The sequence below is a fragment of the Malania oleifera genome, chromosome 8 (assembly GCF_029873635.1).
Source record: "Malania oleifera isolate guangnan ecotype guangnan chromosome 8, ASM2987363v1, whole genome shotgun sequence".
Lineage (NCBI taxonomy): Eukaryota > Viridiplantae > Streptophyta > Magnoliopsida > Santalales > Ximeniaceae > Malania > Malania oleifera.
The window spans coordinates 75,299,002-75,322,162 of NC_080424.1; positions in this window are offsets into that span (position 1 = coordinate 75,299,002).

A 23,161-nucleotide genomic window follows, 5' to 3' on the forward strand; every position below is an offset into this window, starting at 1 on the left:
TTATTCTAGTTTTGGGGCTATTCCGACAACAACCCCAAGAGAAATTCGCTCCGCTAGATTTGTAAAGAATCATCCCTAGATTCTCGTGGTGGTGTTCGATCGTCAATTTGGCTTAAAATTTAAGAAAAATTAAAACAAGAATGAGAATTTGGCTTACCTCAGGAGATATGCCCACATTACTCCTTCAACAAATCCACTTTGGTAAATATGTCGGTTGCGGAGAATGGAATCTAGTGGTATTTTTGGATTTTTAATTGGGCGAGAATCCGCCATGAAATCGTAGAAAGAAGAGGAGTGGAGAACATGAGTTAAAGATAATTTTTTTTTTCTTTCTTTCTTTCTTTCCTTCCTGTCTGCACGTGAGAAGGAGAAGTTTTTTTTTTTTTTTTCTTTCTTTCCTCTCCTGCTTCTCCATAACTTAACCACTAAGTTTCCTTTTTTTTTTTTCTTTCCTTTATCCTTTCTTTAACCTTTTATATATACTTATATATACTTACTTATATATATATATATATATATATATATTTACATATATACTTATATATATATATATATATATCCAAAATCCTCAAATTTATTAATTTAATTAATTTTCTTAATAACAAGTAATTAATTAATAATAATTTTTTTTATTAATTTTATTATTATTATTTTCTTATTATTATTTTCGTCTTTACAAGGACAATCGATCATGGCAGAGTCTGTTTGACCTAAACTTAAGGTGACATTTCAATTTCCACAGTTCGGTCGACCGATTGATTTTGTTCTTGAAGGGAATAGTCAACCAAATGATATTCGGTTTTGAGTTCGATCAGCTAGGAGTAGAACGAATTGGGTTCAGTCGACCGATGACCTTAAGTATAAAATCGATGATCAATCGAACTAGGTCAAAGTCAATGGTACAGTCAACCGAAGTCATCAGGGCATGCAAATTTGGTTGACCAAACTCAGTCCATAATGCAATTTTGACTTATTCCTTGTTTTACAAAAATGACCCATGACTTTTTAAATGAGGTGGGAACTATGGAATGGATTTAGATTCTTAGTGTAACAAAATAGTATATAATGAATGTAAGTACTAAGATTTGATATTTTAAGCTGAACCACTTCCCAAGCCTTCGGTCATTACTACCCCTTATAGTTAATCCTATGCTATAAGGAAGAATAATTATTTAATTTCTATTTGAACCCTTCCTTCCTCTTGTCTAGTGGGATTAGCCTCCAGAATTATCCGCATCATTTCCTTATTTAAGCCTCTGACACTTGTTGATGGACAAGTGAGCCGAATGTGCCACTTCATTTTTCAACATAACCAAATTTTGTATATCTGTGAGGGATCATGCTTATTTGTTCTGTACTTGCTCGATGAGGCATTTTTATGATAGTGAGACTTATAATATGAACCCTTTTTGAAAGATTTATATCTTCTAACTCCTAACGGGTTTATTGAACTAATCTTCTCACTTGTAACCTTGGATGTTGGTTCAAAATCATTTTCCATTTTTCCTTCTAGGCAAGTGATTTTCAAGACCTTCCTAATTTTTCTCTTTTCTAGGATGACATGATATTCTTTTAAATCCCCTAATTGTTTAGCCAACCTTTTGTTTTCCTTTTTCAAGATTGTCTTTTGTTTAAACACCCCAACTAGAAATTTAAATAAGGTTTTTTCTAGTTTTACGAAGAAAGGCATACATTCAATAGCAAATTCAATACATGATTGATCATCATCAAATATATCATAACTATTACATGAATCATTGCATGCTCTATCAATAGGATTATCATAAGGAATATCAGATGATTCATCATATAACATAATACAACATTCAGTATAAGAATCATCACAAGCATCATTGCACAAATCAGTAAATGAGGTAGAGTAAGAGTCATATACCTCTTGATTTGTTAATGTTATTACCTCATGATTTATCACTTCAGAGTCATTTGAGATTGACACTTCCGAAGTGGTGGTCTCCCTTTCCTGGGTCTCTCCATACTTCTTTTTCAGCTCAACCCAGATCTCCCTTGCATTTGTACATGCCATAATCTCAAGCAAAATATTAGAATCCAAAGTGCAATACAGTATATCCATGGCATGTGAATTTGCATGCATCAAATTAATATCATTTTTATTTACAAGCATACAAATTCCCTTATCAATCACCTGTCAGGCCCTCCAATTCATAGATTTTACAAAAAATGCTCATTTTAATATTCCAATAGGTGTAGTTTACACCACAAAACATTGGAGGGCTAGTAGGTGACTGTCCCTCGCCGAATGTGGATACACCAATGTGAGCCATTGCAATCTTTTGCAAAAATGTTTAAGTCTAGTGCAACGAGATTCTGATACTAATTGTTAGAATTAGTGTATTCCTAAGAGGGGGTGAATTGAAATTTTAAAATTTCTTCCTAGATTAAACCAAATATCAATAGTATTTCACAAGTTAGGGTCTTTCTAAACTGATTCCAATACCCACAAGAATTTAACTGAGCAAATAATCAAAGCAAGTAAGCAAACCCAGTAATTCACAATTATACACAATAATAAAACATAAACATTCAAGTGCAGGAATTTAAATTGTGAAAATTAAAATTAGGCACAAGAAATGTTATTAGGGTTCGGCTAACAAAACCTACATCCCTACCTCAAGCTAATAAGGAAGAGGATTCCACTAGTTGCTCGCTTAACGAGTGGAGCGACACCGATTACAACACCTTATCAGGATGGTACATCTAGTTCTCTTAACCGGGTCTGAACTGGCCTAGTGCTCTCCTAATCGAGTCTGAGCAATTTGGGACTATTCACAGGATTAGTCTCGCTCTTCTGACCATACGTCGGGAATACAACAGATAATAATTTGTGTACAAATATTTTTGTACAAATGTAATGCTTCTAATACAAGCAGATGATGTACAACAGTATGCTCAATACACTCACGTATGATGCGATATTAAACTCAAGTGAGATCTTGTTTAATCAGTATATCAACACACAATAATATGTGTATCTAGATGTATATGTGAGAGTAAGTGAGACCTTTGATCCAAGTTAATATATTTACAATATGAATAGTCAAAGAGTCTTTACAACCCTAAGCAAATATCACAATAGTATTTTTTAAGTATCAAACACAATGGATATTAGGGTTTAAGCTTACTAAAAATATTTTTATCAAAACACAAAGCAAGCTTATGAAACTTGCAATAAGGATGCAAGTTCCTAAGCAAATAAAGAGTTTTTCCCAATCCAATATTTATAAGTAAAATACAATGGGAAAAACTTTAAGCTACTCTCCAAAATCAATAATCAACAAATGCAAGTATGGGAGAGAGTTTAAGCTTCTGAAATGAATGAGAATAATGAAATGTTCTCTCTTAAAAATGTGTAATTAAATGAGTATGAGAAAGAGATTTTGACAATATGCTTGTAAAAAGTGGGAGTATGAATGTAACAACCCGAATAATAATATTATTTGAATAATTAAGAGGAAGAAAATTTCTAGGGGCCTTGTTGACGAACACAAGGGATTCGTCAACGAAGGCATAAGAGGACCTCGTCGACGAAGACAAGTTTCGTCGACGAGAAGATACCGAGAGGGGTTTTGGGCAATTTGAATTTTGTCAACAAGGAGGTAAGGTTTGTCGAAGAAATTACTAAAGGACTCGTCGATGAGGTGACATGTCTCGTCGACGAATCTGGCCCTATAAATAGTGAAAAATTCAGATTTTTATCTAATTTTAGTGCTCCTCTCTCTCTCTCTCTCTCTCTCTCTCTCATACGGTCTCTCCCACTTCTCTCTTCATTTTCGGGCCCTTTTTTCGTCGGATCAATCTGAGGCTACCACGACGCTCCTGGTGAAGTTCTTTGCAAGTCTATCGGAACTGATCGTTGGAAAAGTTGGTTTGGATTTTGTCCCAATCTCAGTGTAAGACATTTTATTCAGTATTTGTCTTTCCCTTAGTTATGAGAAATGTTGTAGGTAAGAAAATACTGATATTTTGTTTTGGGTGATTTTGTTTTCAGGATATTGAGTTAGGAACCCTGCGGGTATAGAGCTAGAATTTTATAGGGGCTTTTCAAAGTTAAGGTAAGAGAAATATGTTATGTTAGGAAATTTACTTATGTTATCAAAAATATAATATATGTATGCATGTATACCAGATATTATACAAGATATGAATTTTTAAAGCATGTGTGGCCTGAGTATATGATATTGACATGGAGTTTTATGTAGTTTTTCAGTATTTCAAATTATACAGATATAGTGAGATAATTGCAGATTATATATGCAAATTATGTCTGTATAAAATCTGCAATTATCTCACTATATCTGTATAATTTGTATATTTATTCAGAACAGTGTATACAGTGAATATAGAAAGTTATGTTTTTCCCAAAATGCCATAACACTTAGATTATACAGAAAGAAAGTATAGACGGATTATATGGAAAGAAAGTATAGACAAATTATATAGAAAGAAAGTACAGACAGATTACACAGTTATAACATCAAGATGCTACGGATATTACAGTATTTACAATATAGTAATATAAAGTTATGATTATTTTGGAAATATAATGAAAACAGTATAAAGAGTATAGTACGTATATATATATATATAGTATCAGATCCCTGTGGAAAGATTACAAACAGATACAGTATAGACACAAAATACAGAGCACGGTACCGTTGCTAGATATAGATAGAGTGCAACCACATATCTCAGATAGTGTGTGGGTACCGTCGACCGAGCTTGGAGAGTATGCAGCTCCCCAATTCGCTAGGTGGAGGGGCCCTGTTTGACGAGGTAGCAGCTAGTCCCGTGCCAAGGAGAGTATGCAGTTTGGCTGGGTTGAGGTAGTGTACAGTATAGTGACTTACCTGGAGGGCCGATCAGGTTAAGTCTCGCCTATAGGCTGCACAACCTTGTCATGTGGGGTCAAATCATGACATACATAGTCCTAGGGAAAGAACACAGTTATGTATATGTATACAGTTTTATAGCTTTTATTATATATAGTATGATGTAGCACTATAAATGATAGAAATTTCAAATGATATAAATATTTTAAGTTATTATACATGTGTTGTACAGAATCGCCAGATTATGCAGTTTTTGAATACTATTATTATAATTTTATGACTTGGTTGCCACACACTAGTAATAGCATATTTCCACTTACTAAGCATCGACTCACCCCATTACTTTATCATTTTTCAAGTGAGACAGTGAGGCGAGCAGATTAGGCTCACGGATAGAGAGTATTTAGATTACCCTGGTTATAGGGTAAGTTTTTTATGGAGTTTTTTTATTTTTGGGGAAGATGATGTTGAAGGGATTTGTTTTGTATGGCTATGGTTGATATATACTGGATTTTGGTATTGTATAGCATATATATAAATGGTTATATGATTTGTGTTTCCGCTGCTTAGGTATGGATGTAAATATACATATATATATATATATATATATATATAATGGTAAGAATTTTGAGGATGTTAGATTTTGGTATTAGAGCCTAGATTGCTAGGTTCTATAGACTCTAGAGTGCAGCGAAAAATAATACCAGAATATAGGAAAAAGATTTGAGGTTTTGTTCTGTGATCTGGATACGGGATTTCGTGATTGTTTCTGTGTTTTTCTTGGAGTGGCGATTCTAGGAAAACCATAGTAAATTGTCGACGAGTCATTTGTTTAGGTTGCAGGATTGGATTGTGGGATAGGATCAAGGGGAAAAATTGATGTATAGGAAATAGGATTCTGAAAACAGTGTTCTATATGTTTGCAGGATGGACCTAGGAGGCAATAGCGCTCACGCCAGTGGGGATGATGGTGCTGGTCTATCTAGCGCAGTAGGTGGGGATTCAGATGCTATGCTACGTAGTGTGGCTCAGCAAGTTGTGGCTGAGATAGCGCGGAGTTCTAGAGAGCAGGGAGGTCCATCTCTAGCTCAGGGATGTACCATAGAGAAATTTCGGAAGATGTATCCGCTAGCTTTTTCTAGAGCGACCGATCCTGCAGTTGCTGAGAATTGGATGCAGGAGATAGAGAATATTCTGATAGTACTTCATTGTACCGATGAGCAGAGAGTCTTATATACTACATATAGGCTGGCATGGGAGGCCGAGAGATGGTGGTCAGCCACCAAACTGTTGGGGGAGCAGAGGGTGATACCAGTGCAGATGACTTGGGCCCGATTCAGGAATATGTTCTTTAATAGGTATTATCCTGCTTCAGTTAGAGATGCTCGAGTACAGGAGTTTCTGAGTCTGTCCCAGGGGTCATTGACTGCTCAGCAGTACGCTGTGAGATTTATTGAGCTATCGCTTTTCTGCCCCTATATTGTCCCAGATGAAGCAAAGAAGGCTAGAATGTTTGAGAGAAACTTGCGGCGTGATATTTATAGGAAGGTGGTAGTACTGAGGATCCAGGATTTCTCAGAGTTGGTTGTTAGGGCTATTATAGCAGAGGAAAGTTTGCCTAGGGAGATTGAGATGCAGAGTGAGAGAAAGAGCGCCCTCGAGTTTTCAGGTGGGTCCTAGCCGAGGCCCTTGGAGAGGGGGTAGATTTGGTGGAGGCCAGAGACAGATGGTAGAGCATGGTGTATTTCAGGGTAGACAACTTCCTACCATTTGTCCTAGATGCGGACAGAGACATCCTAGTGAGTGCCGACTGGGGGAAAATGTTTGTTCTTGATGTGGGAGGCCTAGTCATATGGCTCGATCGTGTCAGATGCCGTTGAATTATGCATAGGCTCCCAGACCATTTTGAGGTGGATATTAGGCGCCTCGCGATGGTCAGTAGAGGAATACTACGCCGGCGAAGGTCTATGCATTAACATTTGGAGATGCTAAGACGATTAGAGACATGGTCACAGGCACTCTTACCGTTTTACCATATAAAATTATTGTTTTATTTGATACAGGTGCCACCCACTCTTTTATATTGGCGGGGTATGTGAAAATAACTGGAATAAAGACACAACCATTAGATATAGAAATCTGTGGGTACGTCGATGGGATCTGTGGTTAGATGCAGAAGGGTACTTTGGAATTTTCCAGTAAATATTCATGAGAGAGTGCTTTTAGCCGATCTTGTGGTCCTGGATATGCAGGGATTTGATGTGATACTGGGTATGGATTGGTTAGCTATTTATCACACTAGTATTGATTGTCATTAGAAAGAAGTAATTTTCAGACCCCCGGGTGAGCCAAAATTTAGACTTACGGGTTCACGCGTGCTTGCCTCACCACAGCTGTCGGTTATCCAAGTAAGAAGACTGCTACAGGGTGGTTGCTAGGGGTACGTCGCATACATAAAAGAATTGCCAAAAGAAGCATTGTGACAAGCTGATAAACCAGTAGTGAGAGAGTTTCCAGATGTATTTCTAGAAGAATTACTTGGTTTGCCACCTGATCATGAGATTAAGTTCACTATAGACTTATTTTCGGGATCTGCACCAGTATCTAAAGTATCGTACTGTATGGCTCCAGTCAAGTTGAAAGAACTGAAAGATCAGCTACAGGAATTACTGGATAAGAGTTTTATCAGGCCTAGTGTGTCGCCCTAGGGAGCGCCAGTTCTATTCGTGAAAAAGAAAGATGGAACCATGAGGTTGTGCATCGATTATAGGGAAATAAATAAATTGACAATCAAGAATAAATATCCTCTCCCTAGGATCGATGATTTATTTGATCAGCTCCAGGGGGCCCAGGTTTACTCTAAAATTGACCTGCGATCGGGTTACCATCAGGTGAAAGTTAGAGCAAATGACATTTTGAAGACCGCTTTCTGTACTAGATATGGGCATTACGTGTAATGACTTGCTCCTTTTTCACATATATATATTTTTTTATATAAATAAATTATCATCACATCATACATTCCAACTCAGCAGGTCACAATCCACTTGGGCCCGTGAGCAGCAGGGATATAACAAAACATACAGCAGAAGCCAACGCAGCAGAAAGTATAAAATCATATACATCTCATCATAATGTGCATAACACATACCAGAGTCACTACAATTACTATATCACAGTATATACATCTCAAAAATGAAATCTAGGGACAATCCCCACAAAACCTAACTATCCCTACCAAAAACTTACCCTTCCAAAGAGGGTAAACAACTGATCTAGATCAGTGGGGCTTTTTCCGCTCTCCTATTAGGGGTTCCTGAAAAATGTATAAGATTTAGGGGTGAGACACCTCTCAGTAAGGGAAATAAACTAATACCAGTGTGTGGCAACATAAGTATTCTGTGTTCTACATACACCATACATAACATATTCAATATTGTTTATCAAATCTGGGAAAACTTATGCATATCAACACATGGCAGAACATACTGCATTTTCATAAACATTTCTCATTTCATTTCATAATAATAATAACATAAAAACAATCCTAGTAGGTTAGCTGGCTGTTGTTATGTATTACCCCCACACGACTAGGTTGTGTGGTCCGAAGGAGGGACCTGACAATGGTTGGCCGACCACTGCCAAGTCAAATAGTAGTCTGTAGGTCCGATGGGTCTACCCAGACTGGTCCGTACACCAGGGGCGATAATAGCACACTTCTTGAAAATAACCACATCGACCATCCAATCTCACACCACTCCGTACAGCGGTGTTAACACAGATATCATGATCACGAGGACCATGGACACATAGCAACGGTACCGTGCAAGTGCTAGCCTAGACCAAGCCAACCAGGTTCTGATATCATATACATATACTAAAACCATGATACATAAATATCTCATATCATTTATTTTCACATCAATCATATCATTTCACATATATACGTGTATCACGAAAATCAATGGCCCGTACGCCGGTATTACACATTTTATTGTAGCTCGGCCCGTACGCCGGCAAATCACATAGTACAGCCCGTACGCTGGCAAATCACATAGCACGACCCGTATGCCGGCAAATCTCATCCACATAGTACGGCCCATACGCCGGCAAATCACATATACATATAAAAATATCTCAGCCCGTGCACCGGTTTTCCATCATAGAAATCCATATCGTACCCATTCCAAAAAAAAAAACAGTATTTCACAACATTTTTATGCTCATGCCACACTAAACAAATTTTCTACGTATTCAACATATCATCATTTAAACAGTATTTTCTAAATATAAATCATATATATAAATATATTTATTTTTCCTGAAACCAGATGCTACATATATATATATACATACATTTTCTCAAAACAAAACTAGCTTAGTTTATCTCCTTACCTGATTCCTGAAAAACCCCTAAGAAAATCTTCCCGTACCCACAAGGTTCTCAACTCAACACCCTGAAAATGAAAACTTGCAGAATTAAAGTTTAGTATTTTCGTACGTACAACATTTTCTATAACTACCATTAAGTCAAATTCGACTTAAAAAGTCTTACCTCAACTTAGGGATGATTCCCAACGTTCCCAATCAACATCCTGGAACTGAAAATTTCCAGTATTAAAGTTCAGTATTTTTACGCGTATATCACTTTCTTCAACTGTCAAAAATCCAAATATTGAATATAAAGCCTTACCTTGGATTTGGGATGAAATCCAACTTCGTTTCCCTGACGATCCGCTTCGGCAGACTTGTAGAGAACTTCGCCAGGAGCGTCGTGGTGGCTTTGGTTTGTCGATTCGGCATAAAACTAGCTCAGAATCGAAGAGAGAGAGAGTCGTAGGAGAGAGAGAGAGAGAGAGAGAGCACTTCCAAAAAAATCCAAGCAAGCTTCTTGAAGAAGCTTTCACACTTATATATATATATATACCTTTAACCTATATATTAAATGTATATCATAATAACTTACTTATATATATAAATATACACACACACACACACACACATATATATATATATATATATATATACATGCTTTAATATTTATATATATATATATATATTTGTTCCTTATCATACTATTCATTTTACTTGTTAATTTAATTAATTTATTTTATTTTATTATTTTATTATTATTATTTTTTAAAATTTTATTTTGTTCCCGGTTACTACATTCCTCCCCCCTTAAAAGAATTTCGTCCTCGAAATTTACTGTTTCCATAACTCACCATCCTTTAATCAGGAAAAAGGGTCTACTCATTTTATTACTTACCCTCACTTATGGCAGAGGAATACCGTGGTTACATTTCGAGTCTTGAAAGATTGCATATACAAAAGAAAACCATTCTCCCAAAACTAAAGTACGACACTATTCAACCATTACATGTACCTGCAACAGAAAACTACTTAACTATTTACATTTAATCACTCAGATTTCTTGAAATAAATGCGGATACCTCTACTTCATCTGCTCCTCAGACTCCCAAGAAGCCTCTTCTATTGCATGATTCCTCCACAAGAATTTTACTTGAGGAATCGTCCTGTTACGTAGCTCTTGCACTTTCCTATCCAGAATCTGTACTGGTACCTCCTCATATCCCAGTGAATCACTAAGCTCCAACTCATCATAATTGATGACATGAGAAGGGTCTGGGACGTATTTCCTCAACATAGTAACATGAAATACGTTGTGAATCCTGGACAATACAGGTGGCAAAGCTAGCCTGTAGGCTACCGGTCCCACTTTATTAAGAATCTCAAATGGACCGATAAACCTAGGACTAAGTTTACCCTTCCTCCCAAATCGCATAACCCCTTTCATCGGAGCTATCTTCAAAAATACGTGATCACCTACGTCAAACTCTAAATTCCTGCGGCGATGGTCGGCATAACTCTTCTGTCGACTCTAAGCTACACTGATCCTGTCCCTGATAAGACGAACTTTATCACATGCCTGCTGAACCAGCCCTGGCCCCACTACTCGCCGCTCACCCACTTCATCCCAGAACAAAGGAGAACGGCATCTCCTACCGTACAGAGCCTCAAATGGTGCCATGCCAATGCTAGACTGATAACTGTTATTATACGCAAATTCTACTAATGGCATGAATTGAGTCCAACTACCCCCAAAGTCTAGTACACACGCTCTGAGCATGTCCTCTAATATCTGTATCGTCCTCTCAGTCTGCCCGTCTGACTAAGGATGGAATGCCGTACTAAACGATAACTGAGACCCCAGAGCCTCCTGCAAACTCCTCCAAAATCGTGATGTGAATCGTGGGTCTCGATCCGACATAATAGATACAGGCACCCCATGAGAACCATGAGAACGTACTATTTCCTGAATGTAAATCTACACTAAATGGCTGAGGGAGTAGCTGATCTTGATGGGAATAAAGTGGGCGGTCTTTGTCAATCGATCAACAATCACCCAGATGGCATTATGACCATGTAACGCCGTCGGCAGTCCTGACACGAAGTCCATCGATATGTGATTCCACTTCCACTCTGGGATGAATAACGGCTACAACTGCCCTGCCGGTCTCTGGTGCTCAGCCTTTACCTGCTAGCACGTCAAACATTGCGCTACATACTTGGTAATCTCTCTCTTCATACCACTCCACCAGTATGACTCTTGCAGATCTCTGTACATCTTCGTACTACCGGGATGAACTGTATACAAAGATTTGTGAGCCTCCTCTAGAATAGTCTTCCTGATCTTAGTATCGGCAGAAATACATAATCTAGAACGGAACCGTAAAGCTCCGTCATCTGCAATACTAAACTCCGCCCCCTGCCCACTTTGTACTCTGTCTATCACCTTCACTAGCTCTGGATCTTCCTTCTGGGAAGCTTTAATTCTCTCCTGCAGGGTAGGCTGTACCACTAGGCTGGCAATACATACTGGGAGATCACTCTCCACCAACTCTATGCCGAGTCTCTCCAAATCCATTATGATTAGATGCTGGATCCCCATAGCCGCCAACACTGGCTCCCTGGATTTCCTGCTCAACGCATCAGCTACCACGTTTGCTTTCCCTGGGTGATAAATGATGGTACAATCAAAATCCTTAATCAGCTCCAACCACCTTCTCTGCCTCATATTCAGTTCTTTCTACGTAAAGAAATACTTCAAACTTTTATGGTCGGAGAAGATCTCACACTGCTCACCGTATAGGTAATGCCTCCAAATCTTCAGTGCGTGTACCACTACAGCGAACTCAAGATCATAGGTAGGGTAGTTCTTCTCATATTCTTTCAATTGCCTGGATGCATACGCCACTACCCTGCCATGCTGCATTAATACACAGTCAAGTCCCTTCAAGGACGCATCACTGTAAATGGTATACCCTTCACCCCCACATGGGATGATCAACACTGGTGCTGTGAATAGTCTCTGCTTCAGCTCCTGAAAACTCTTCTCACAACTATCGTCCCACTTAAATCTAACATTCTTCCTCGTCAGTCGTGTTAAGGGCCCTGACAAAGCTGAGAATCCCTCAACAAAACGACGGTAATAGCCTGCTAGCCCCAAGAAACTCTTGATCTCGTGGACATTTCTCGGTCTAGCCCAATTCACTACAGCCTCAATCTTGCTAGGATCCACAGAAATACCGTCTCCAGATATAACATGCCCCAAAAACACGACCTTCTCCAGCCAAAATTCACATTTACTGAACTTGGCGTACAACTTCTTTTCCTGAAGTGTCTGCAAAACCTGCCTCAAGTGCGTCTCATGCTCCTCATAGTTCCTAGAATAGACTAGTACATCATCAATAAAAACAACAACAAACTGGTCTAGGTATTGGTGGAAGACTCTATTCATCAAGTCCATAAATACCGCAGGAGCATTCGTCAAACCAAACGGCATCATTAGAAACTCGTAATGCCCATATCTAGTCCTGAAGGCCGTCTTTGAGACGTCTTCTGCTTTCACCTTCACCTGATGGTAGCCAGATCTGAGGTCAATCTTCGAATACACCCGTGTACCCTAGAGCTGGTCAAACAAATCATCAATACGAGGTAGAGGATACCTCTTCTTGATTGTCACTTTATTTATCTCCCTATAGTCTATACACATCCTCATAGTCCCGTCTTTCTTTTTCACAAATAAAACTAGAGCTCCCCACGGAGATACACTGGGCCGTATGAAGCCCTTATCTAGCAGATCTTGCAACTGATTCTTCAATTCTGCTAACTCCACTGGCACCATTCGATAAGGTACTTTAGAAATCGGCGCTGTACCTGGAGGTAGATCAATAGAGAAATCCACCTCACAGTCAGGTGGCAAGCCTAGTAACTCATCTGGAAAAACATCCATAAACTCCTTCACTAAAAGCGTGCTAGCAAGTTTCGACTCATTCTCTGACATCTCTTTCACAACCGCCACAAACCCCTGACAACCACTCAGCAGTAGTCTCCTGGCCTGAATAGCTGAAACTAGCTAAGGCGGGGATTGTACATGCGACCCTACAAATTTGAATTCTGCTTCCCCCGGGGGTCTAAATATCACCTCTCGTGCACAACAATCTATGTTGGCAAAATTAGTTGCTAGACAATCCATGCCAAATATAACGTCAAACCCATGCATGTCTAACACTATCAAATCAGCAGACAATGTTTTCCCCTGAATCTCTACTGGGCAGTCGCGGAGTACCCTACCATACCTCACTACAGACCCAGTCGGTGTAGATACCAAAAGTTCAATATCTAATGATTGTGTTTCAGCCTCACATAATTTAATACACCCCAATGACATAAACGAGTGTGTAGCTCCTGAATCAAATAATGCAATAACTTTAAAAGAAAGCATAATGACCATACCTGTCACCATGTCACCTGACGCCTCAGCCTTACCCGGCGTCAGAGTAAACACCTTGGCTAGAGCTGTATTCCTCTGTTGGCCCCCCCCCCCGTGGTGCCTGATAACCTCCCTGGTATGGTCTAGGAGCTGGAACTACATCTGGTGGAGTAGGGCAATCTCATACCATGTGCCCCGATCTACGGCAGCGATAGCACACCGGAGCTGCATCTGGTGGGGTAAGACAATCTCGCACTATATGTCCTGATCTACCGTAACGGTAGCACACCGGAGCTGCATCTGGTGGGGTAGGACAATCTCGCACTATATGTCCCGATCTACCGCAGCGGTAGCACACTACACCACCAGCTCGACACTCTCCCCAGTGTCTCCTACCACAAGTCTGACAAACTGGAGGACCCTGCCCTATCTGCACCTGGCGTCCTCTCGACTCCTGTCTCCGCCCTCTACCATGATTACCTCTCCTCCACTGAACCGGCCTGTGACCCTGCTGGTAGCTTGTAGATGCAGATCTCTTCTTCTGTCCCGGCTCATCCGCATCAAGACGCTCACCAATCTTTGCCAAGGCCGCCCTGTCAACCAACTCAGCGAAGTCCTGGATCCGCAGCACCACCACCTGCCTAAATATACTCTGCCTCAAGCCTTTTTCAAACTGCCTCGCCTTCTTCACCTCATCAGGAACAATGTAGGGGCGAATCGAGAGAGCTAGATAAAACGTGCTGCATACTGCTGGACGGATAGCTGTCCTTGCTTCAGGCTCAGGAACTCTTCTACCTTAGCCTCCCTCACAGTAGCTGGAAAATATCTGTCAAAGAACAGATCTTTAAACCGGTCCCATGTCATAGCTATTGGAGTCAACCTCTGCTGTTCTAATAGTCTCACTGCATTCCACCACCTCTCAGCCTCTCCTGTCAATTTATAGGTGGCAAAGAGGGCCCTCTGTTCCTCAGTACATTGCAGCACAGCCAAGATTTTCTCAATCTCCTGCATCCAGTTCTCAGCGGCTACAGGATCAACTCCACCTGAGAACGCCGGAGGATTCATCTTTGTAAATTTTTTTATAGTGCACCCATGACCTGTAGATGGACCACTCTGCTCCCTCGAGCTCCTAGCAATCTCAGCCATAACCTGCTAAGCCACGCTATGTAATACCGCATTAGAGTCGGTCCTAGCTGCACCTGATGGTCCTGCTCCATCACTGCCACTCGCATGGGCACTATTTTCTTCTAGATCCATCCTGGAAATTAGAAGTTGCAATTCAGTAATCCTATCCTCATAATTTACCCACCTATCCTCACCACTCATCTCAACATTTCTAACTCATTGTTAATTCCCAGTCCTACATTCAAGGAACACAACCCGACAATAGCTTACAATGCTTTTCCTGAAATCGTCACCCCAGGAAAAACACAGAAACTACCATGGAAGTCCTGCCTCTAGACTATAGAACAAAACCTCAAATTATTTCCTAAACTCAGGTATTGTTCCTACTGCACTCTAAAGTCTATAGAACCTAGTAACCTAGGCTCTGATACCAACTGTAACGACCTGCTCCTTTTTCACATATATATTTTTTTTATATAAATAAATTATCATCACATTATACATTCCAACTCAGCAGGTCACAATCCACCTGGGCCCGTGGGCACCAGGGATATAACAAAACATACAGCAGAAGCCTACGCAGCAGAAAGTATAAAATCATATACATCTTATCATAATGTGCATAACACATACCAGAGTCACTACAATTACTATCTCACAGTATATACATCTCAAAAATGAAATCTAGAGACAATCCCCATAAAACCTAACTGTCCCTACCAAAAACTTACCCTTCCAAAGAGGGCAAACAACTGATCTAGATCAGCGGGGCTTTTCCCGCTCTCCTATTAGGGGCTCCTGAAAAATGTATAAGATTTAGGGATGAGACACCTCTCAGTAAGGGAAATAAACTAATACCAGTGTGTGGCAACATAAGTATTCTGTGTTCAACATATACCATACATAACATATTCAATACTGTTTATCAAATCTCGGAAAACATATGCATATCAAAACATGGCAGAACATACGGCATTTTCATAAACATTTCTCATCTCATATAATAATAATAATAACATAAAAACAATCCTAGCAGGTTAGCTGGCTGTTGTCATATATTACCCCCACATAACTGGGTTGTGTGGCTCAAAGGCGGGACCTGACAATAGTTGGTCGACCACTGCCAAGTCAAACAGTAGTCTGTAGGTCCGATGGGTCTACCCAGATTGGTCCGTACACCAGGGGCGATAACAGCACACTTCTTGAAAATAACCACATCGACCATCCAATCTCACACCACTCCGTACAGCGGTGTTAATACAGATATCATGATCACGAGGACCATGGACACATAGCAACGGTACCGTGCAAGTGCTAGCCTAGACCAAGCCAACCAGGTTCTAATATCATATACATATACTAAAACCATGATACATAAATATCTCATATCATTTATTTTCACATCAATCATATCATTTCACATATATACGTGTATCATGAAAATCATCGGCCCGTACGCCGGTATTACACATTTTATCGTAGTTCAGCCCGTACGCCGGTAAATCACATAGCAAAGCCCGTACGCTGGCAAACCACATAGCACGGCCCGTACACCGGCAAATCTCATCCACATAGCACGGCCCATACGCCGGTAAATCACATATACATATAAAAATATCTCAGCCCGTACGCCGGTTTTCCATTATAGAAATTGATATCGTCCCCATTCCAAAAAAAAAAAAAAAACAGTATTTCACAACATTTTTATACTCATGTCACATTAAACAAATTTTCTACGTATTCAACATATCATCATTTAAACAGTATTTTCCAAATATAAATCATATATATAAATATATTTATTTTTCCTGAAACCAGATGCTACATATATATATATATACATACATTTTCTCAAAACAAAACTAGCTTAGTTTATCCCCTTACCTGATTCCTGAAAAGCCCCTAAGAAAATCTTCCCCGTACCCACAAGGTTCTCAACTCAACACCCTGAAAATGAAAACTTGCAGAATTAAAGTTTAGTATTTTCGTACGTACAACATTTTCTATAACTACCACTAAATCAAATTCGACTTAAAAAGTCTTACCTCAACTTAGGGATGATTCCCAACGTTCCCAATCAACATCCTGGAACTGAAAATTTTCAGTATTAAAGTTCAATATTTTTACGCGTATATCACTTTCTTCAATTGTCAAAAATCCATATGTTGAATATAAAGCCTTACCTTGGATTTGGGATGAAATCCAACTTCGTTTTCCTGACGATCCGCTCCGGCAGACTTGTAGAGAACTTCGTCAGAAGCGTTGTGGTGGCTTTGGTTTGTCGATTCGGCGTAAAACTAGCCCAGAATCGAAGAGAGAGAGAGTCGTAGAAGAGAGAGAGAGAGAGAGAGAGAGAGAGAGAGAGAGAGAGAGAGAGCACTTCCAAAAAAAATCCAAGCAAGTTTCTTGAAGAAGCTTGAGTTATATTTTATATATAGTAATCATTAATTAAAGTAAAGCTTCTTGAAGAAGCTTTCACACTTTTATGTATATATATATATATATATATATATATATATATATATATATATATATACCTTTAACCTATATATTAAATGTATATCATAATAACTTACTTATATACACACACACACACACACACACACACACATATATATATATATATATACATGCTTTAATATTTATATATATATATATATATATATATTTGTTCCTTATCATACTATTCATTTTACTTGTTAATTTAATTAATTTATTTTATTTTATTATTTTATTATTATTATTTTTTAAAAAATTTTATTTTTTTCCCGATTACTACATTACGAGTTTTTAGTGATGCCATTTGGGTTAACTAATGCACCAGCGGTGTTCATGGATTTGATGAATCAGGTATTCCATCAATACTTAGATCAGTTTGTAGTTGTGTTCATCGATGATATACTGGTCTATTCAAGAAGTTTCGAGGAGCACGACCATCATTTGAGACTAGTGTTGCAGGTATTAAGGGATAGGAAATTATATACAAAATTCAAAAAATGTGAGTTCTAGTTAAGGCAAGTTACTTTTCTCGGCCATGTGATCTCAGAAGCAGGAGTATCAATTAATCCGAATAAGATAGAGGCAGTGGTGAGTTCGGAAAGGTCAGGAAATGTTCAGGAAGTTAGGAGTTTTCTGGGATTGGCAGGTTATTATTGGTGTTTTGTAGATGGTTTCTCCAGGCTATCAGGTCCATTAACACGATTTACGAAAAAAAATATAAAATTTGAATGGACTGATGACTGTGAGCAAAGTTTTCAAGAGTTAAAACAGCGATTAGTATCAGCTCCGATATTAGCTATTCCATCAGGGGGGGACGATTTTGTAATATACAGTTATGCATCTTTGAAGAGTCTTGGATGCATGTTGATGCAGCACGGTAAGGTTATTGCATGTGCGTTTAGGTAGCTTAAAGAATATGAGAAGAATTATTTTGTCCATGACTTAGAGCTTGCTGCAGTGGTGTATGCTCTTAAGATTTGGAGGCATTACCTATAAGGTGGAAAGTGCGAGATTTTCACGAACCACAAGAGCCTGAAATATTTCTTTACCCAGAAAGAGTTCAATATGAGGCAAAGAAGGTGGCTAGAGCTTATTAAAGACTATGATTGCACGATTAGGTACCACCTAAGGTACCACCTAGGAAAAGCAAATGTAGTGGCAGATGCTCTGAGCAGGAAATCGGGGGGACCCGTATTGGAAGCTATGGAGATTCAACACTCAATTCTGATGGATTTGGAGAGGCTTAGTATAGAATTGGTAGAGAAGAGTCCTTAGGCAGTTATTGCCATTCTAGTGGTTCAGCCTACACTATACGAGAGGATTAAAATAGCTTAGGGCGATGATGCAGAGTTGGCAGAGGTGATGGCTAGAGTGCGGGATGGTCGGGGAGAGGAGTTTAGTATATTAGATGACAGAGCTCTACGATTCCATACTAGGCTATGTGTTCCTGCAGATACTGAGATGAGGAGAACTATACTGGAGGAGACTCACAGATCCTTATACACGGTCCATCCCGGTAGTACTAAAATGTATAGGGACTTGCAAGAGTATTTCTGGTGGAGTGGAATGAAAAGGGAGATAGCCAAATTTTTTTAGCAATGCTTGATGTGTCAGCAGGTTAAAGACGAGCACCAGAGACCGATAGGATAGTTGTAGCCACCGTTCATTCCAGAATGGAAATGGGACCACATTTCGATGGACTTCGTTACGGGGTTACCATCAGTGCGACAGGGACTGAATGCGATTTGGGTGATTATTGATTGTTTGGACGAAAACCGCTCATTTCATCCTTATTAAAATTGGTTATTCCATGGACAGGTTGGCAGAGATATATGTTCAGGAGATAGTTCGCGTCCATGGTGTGCTAGTATCTATAGTCTCCGACCGAGATCCTCGATTTGCTTCACAATTCTGGAAAAGTTTTCAGGAGGCTATGGGTACACAGTTAGCTTTTAGCACTGCTTTCCATCCCCAGACAGATGGTCAAACTGAGAGAACAATTCATACACTAGAGAATATGCTTCGTGCTTGTGTGCTTGATTTTGGAGGCAGTTGGATTCAGTTTATGCTGTTAGTTGAGTTTACTTACAATAATAGCTATCAGGCTAGCATCAGCATGGCACCTTACGAGGCATTATATGGCAGGAGATGTCATTCTCCTCTTTTCTGGGATGAAGTAGGTGAAAGGCGAGTTTTGGGTCCCGAGATAATACAACAGGCGTCTGACAAAATCCGATTAATTAGAGAAAGAATCAGTACAACACAGAGTCGGCAGAAAAGCTACGCAGACACTCGTCGTTGAGAGTTGGAATTTGATGTGGGAGATCAAGTATTTTTGAAGATAGCTCCTCTGAAAGGAGTTATGAGGTTTGGAAAGAAGGACAAGTTGAGCCCTAGGTATATTGGTCCTTTTAAGATACTTGAGAGAATAGGGTCAATTGCTTCCAAGCTAACTTTGTCGCCAGCTTTGGCTCGAATTCATGACGTGTTTCATGTTGCCATGTTAAGGAAATATGTCCTAGACCCATGCCACATCGTTAGCTATGTAGAGATAGAGCTTAAGGATTCATTGGCATATGAAGAAGTACCAATACAGATTTTGGATAGGAAGGTTCAGACTTTACGCACTAAAGAAATACAATTAGTTAAAGTTTTGTGAAGGAATCACGCCATAGAGGAAGCTTCTTGGGAGCTCGAGAGCAGATCAGACAGAAATACCCGTAGTTGTTCCAAGAGGTATAGAGGTACTCAGGTAAAGTATAATAGTTAGATAAGTTTCTTTTGCAGGTACATGTATTGATTTTAGTTAGTAGATAGTTTTTAGTCTTATATGTGTAATTTCTCAGAACATAAATGTAACCACGGTATTCCTCCGCCACAAGTGAGGGCAGGAAATAAAATAAGTAGATCTTTTTCCTGTAGGGAATGATGGAGTATGGAGATACAAATAGTAAATTTCAAGGACGAAATTTTATAAGGAGGGGAGAATGTAACAACTTGAATAATAATATTATTTGAATAATTAAAAGGAAGAAAATTTCCAGGGGCCTCGTCGACGAACACAGGGGATTCATCGACGAAGGCATAAGAGGACCTCGTCGACGAAGACAAGTTTTGTTGATGAGAAGATACCAAGAGGGGTTTTGGGCAGTCTGAATTTCATCAACGAGGAGGTAAGGTTTGTCGACGAAATTACTAAAGGACTTGTCGACGAGGTGACGTGTCTTGTCAACGAATCTGGCCCTATAAATAGTGAAAAACTCATATTTTTATCTAATTTCAGTGCTCATTCCTCTCTCCTCTCTCTCTCTCTCTCTCTCTCTCTCTCTCTCTCATACGGTCTCTCCCACTTCTCTCTTCATTTTCAGGCCCGTTTTTCACCAGATCGAAGATCTGAGGCTACCACAACTCTCCTGACAAAGTTCTTTGCAAGTCTGCTGGAGCTGATCGTTGGAAAAGTTAGTTTAGATTTCGTCTCAATCTTAGGGTAAGACATTTTATTCAGTATTTGTCTTTCCCTTAGTTATGAGAAATGTTGTAGGTAAGAAAATACTGATATTTTGTTTTGGGGGATTTTGTTTTCAGGATGTTGAGTTAGGAACCCTGCGGGTATAGAGCTAGAATTTTATAGGGGCTTTTCAAAGTTAAGGTAAGGGAAATATGCTATGCTAGGAAATTTACTTATGTTATCAGAAATATTATATATGTATGCATGTATACCAGATATTATACAGGATATGAATTTTTAAAACATGTGTGACCTGAGTATATGATATTGACATGAAGTTTTATGTAGTTTTTCAGTTTTTCAAATTATACAGATATAGTAAGATAATTGCAGATTTTATACAGACATAATTTGCATATATATATATATATATATATATATCAGTATACAAATATTTATTCAAAACAGTGTATACAGTGAATATAGAAAGTTATGTTTTTCCCAAAATGCCATAATACTTAGATTATATAGAAAGAAAGTAGAGACGGATTATATGGAAAGAAAGTACAGACACATTATATAGAAAGAAAGTACAGATTGATTACACAGTTATAACATCAAGATGCTACGGATATTATAGTATTTACAATACAGTAATATAGTGTTATGGTTATTTTTGAAATATAATGAAAACAGTATAAAGAGTATAGTACATATATATATATAGTATCAGATCCCTGTGAAAAGATTACAGACAGATGCAGTACAGACACAGAATACAGAACACGATAACATTGTTAGATATAGATAGAGTGCAACCACATATCTCAGATAGTGTGTGGGTACCGTCAACCGTGCTCGGAGAGTATGCAGCTCCCCAGTTCACTGGATGGAGGGGGTTAGTTTGACGAGGTAGCAGCCAGTCCTGCGCCTAGGAGAGTATGTAGTTTGGCCGGGTTGAGGTAGTGTAAAGTATAGTGACTTACCTGGAGGGCCGACCAGGTTAAGTCCCACCTACGGGCTGTACAACCCTGTCATAAGGGGTCAAATCATGACATACAGAGTCTTAGGGAAAGAACACAGTTATGTATATGTATACAATTTTACAACTTTTATTATATATAGTATGATGTAGCACTATGAATGATAGAAAGTTCAAATGATACAAATGTTTTAAGTTATTATGCATGTGTTGTACAGAATCGCCAGATTATACAGTTTTTGAATACTATTATTATAATTTTATGACTTGGTCACCACACACTAGTAATAGCATATTTCCACTTATTGAGCATCGACTCACCCCATTACTTTACCATTTTTCAAGTGAGACAGCGAGGCGAACAGATTAGGCTCGCGGATAGAGAGTATTTAGATTACCCTAGTTATAGGGTGAGTTTTTGACGGAGTTTTGTATTTTTGGGGAAGATGATGCTGGAGGAATTTGTTTTGTATGACTATGGTTGTTATATACTGGATTTTGGTATTGTATAGCATATATATAAATGGTTATATGATTTGTGTTTCCGTTGCTTAGGTATGGATGTTGATATAAATATATATATATATATATATATATATATATATATATATAAATGGTAAGAATTTTGAGGATGTTACAATGAAAGATTTAACCCAATAAAATTTTTTAGAGAAAAACTTGCTACTCGATATGTTAATCTCTTCCTAATCTTAGCAAATGACGAGGTATATATAGTTTTTGTTGAAAATATAACCGCTGGGGACATCAAGGGTATTTTGAAAAATGGTTTAATTATGTTTAATGAAAATTAAGCCTATTTAACTACGGTAAAAATTTTGTCAACCCAAGAGGTTCGGTCGACCACATTCAAGGTTCGGTCGACCATTTTACTAAGTTCGGTCAATTGTTGCAATTTAGAACTAAGGATATGGTCGACCGTCTCCGGGCGATTTTGAACTCTTTGTGGGTTCGATCGATCATGATTAGAGGCCGGTTGACTATTCATGAGGTTCGGTTGACCAAGACCAATTTGAACTACAAGGTTTGGTCAACCAAGTAGTTAGGGTGTTAGACACGTTACGTTCGGTTGACCTAGGACAGTACGTTCAAAACATAACGGTCAACCAAGCGAAGTCAACATGTTGACTCCTGACTGGTTTGGTCGATTGAGACATTTATACTGCCAACGGTTCGGTTGACTGAGACTACTTAAAATGTGCATTTAAGTCTTGTTTTGGTCTCTATGCTTCATCAACCCAGTGTGAATAAGCATAAGACATTTAAGTTATATGGGTGATGGTTCCTATGATCATTCTAAGGCCTCTTGAGTTTATACAACCATCATGCATGTACTGCATTAAATTATAACTCATTATTACAAACCCAAAATATGAAACAAAATGCATTACAATTAAAATGAATGTCTTTTCCTTTTTTCTTGC